Source organism: Arachis duranensis, chromosome 1, assembly GCF_000817695.3.
Source record: "Arachis duranensis cultivar V14167 chromosome 1, aradu.V14167.gnm2.J7QH, whole genome shotgun sequence".
NCBI classification, from domain to species: Eukaryota; Viridiplantae; Streptophyta; class Magnoliopsida; order Fabales; family Fabaceae; genus Arachis; species Arachis duranensis.
Window position 1 is genome coordinate 24831001 of NC_029772.3, and position 2217 is coordinate 24833217.

Genomic DNA, 2217 nt, shown 5'->3' on the forward strand with positions numbered 1-2217 from the left:
GTAGATGTTTAACAGTCCCAACTTGCGATGAAGGGGGGAGAAGGTCGCTAGAGGCAGAGTTTTGGTGAGGAGGCCACAATTTGATCAGATGTAGAAATCAGCAGCAAATGGATGTATCCTTCTATAAACTTGTCTCTAATCACATGGCAATCAACTTCAATATGCTTAGTCTTTTAATGAAACACAGGATTTGAAGCAATAAAAAATTATTACAAAAAATGCTAATTAGCTTTGTCAGTGGCATCCCCATATCCTTCATAATATATCCCAACCAAATAGCTTCCTTAGTTACTGTAGTCAAGACACGATACTCGGCTTTAGATAAACTATACGAAATAATACTTTGCTTATTTTTATACTTTCAATAAATCAAAGATGAGACAAGATAAAAATAGTAAGCTAAAGTGGAGCGCCTAGTATCTAGACATGCAACCTATTCCAAATCGGAAAAACCAATGATGCACAGATCAAAGGAGGTAGGGAAGAAAAGGCCCTATGCTGGAGCAGACTTTAGGTACAGTAGAGTCGTATGAGCTTCACGAAAATGAATGTCTCTAGGACTGTCAAAAAACTCACAAAGTCTACTTATTGCATAACTAATGTCTGGACGAGGATTTGTCAAGTATATATAGCAGCTTCCCAACCAATTTGCGATAACTTGTAGCATTCAGGAGTAATGTGCCACTATCTTGGCCCAATTTTTCAATATAATCCATGTAGGTAGAGATTGGCTTACAATCAATAAAGCCAAAATCGGTGAGCATGTCAATTACATATTTCCTTTGATATAGTGCAATTCCCTTATCTGATTCGGTCACCTCGAGTCCAAGAAAAAAACTTTAGATCCCCAATATTCGGTAAAATATTCAGTCACAGTGATATCTCCTTATTTAAGAGCATATAGCTCTTCTTGTAATCCAGCTACTCGAAATTTATCTCCCTGGTAGTACCTATGCCTTAACTCTTCCTAGAGATTTGATGCTACATTGTTCCAGCTTACACTTTGAATAATATCATAATTCAGACTAAGGTTTATTCATGCAATTACGTAGGTATTGCAACGTTCATCCTAGGATTCATAGGAGGGATCGTGTATCTCAAGTCTAGGCAAAGTACCATCAATGAATTTTATTTTATTGTTAGATCTCAGAGCTCTAACCATAGATCTACTCCAATCTCCATAATTCTTTCCATTGAAAATAACATTTGTAATTTTAATACCTAGATTTCAGATGGATGCAAGAAAACGTGACTTTAAGGATCTTGATTGAATCCTCCACTACTCCTACTGACGTGAGCATGAATGGCAAAAAATTGACTAAAGGATGCAAAAATTTTGTGCAAATCAAGGTTCTCTAATGGAGATCGCATTTGTGGATTCGTTCCCATAGTGTCACGAACTAGATCCATTCACTGTATGCTTTGTATTTTCAGAATTTGCGTTTGTGATATTCACGTCTGAAATATTGAACTCCTTCTTCGATCCCAATCTCAAGTGCACTCAGCAAGCTCCACGCTCACCGTACCATGATAAAATGTGGTGGATGAAGCATCGAGAACACAAACCAAACAGAGAGAGAATTGGGAGAAAGAATGGAATTGATTAATACTCAATTGCAGTGAAAGACCTCAAACCATACTAATGAGGGCAAAGTCCTTTTATACTAGTGAAGAGTAACTAAACTATTCTAACTAACTAATCCTACGTGGCTTCCTACTAACAACAATTGATAACTAACTTAGTAACCACTATTTATATAATTTAGTCATACCAATTGTGCAGGTATGAGAGCAGCTATACTTAACTACATGAGCTGCATAGTAAGTTAAGGTGAGTAGGAGCTTTTCTATCGAGTAACATCAATTTTATTTTATAGACAAATCATTTCATATATCAAATTGTTTATTATTTATATAGAGGAATTGACTTAATAATTTTAAAATTATGAAAAAAAACTTTTATATTTGTATTAAATAATGTAAAAATTAATTTGCCTAAATTTTTTAGTAAAATCTAAAATCCATTTGTCTAATAAAATAAAAAATAGAAACTTATTTAGTATAAAAAGTTTTTAAAAATTAAAGTGTGAGATTGAAAATTATTTGAACTTTAAAGTGAGATATTACTCTTTAGAGTTTATCTATGTGTGTATTTGAATTAAGTTTAAGCCATTTTGACAAAGAAAAAATATAAAAATTAACCTTTAATTTTACTTA

General features: G+C 33.5%; 1 protein-coding gene across 2 annotated transcripts in view; it reads right to left on the minus strand.

The window, feature by feature from the left end:
• Nucleotides 1–2217, minus strand: part of LOC107485129 (transcription factor bHLH18) — an 8514-nt gene that overhangs the window by 1181 nt on the left and 5116 nt on the right. The gene's annotated exons all lie outside the window — the stretch shown is intronic.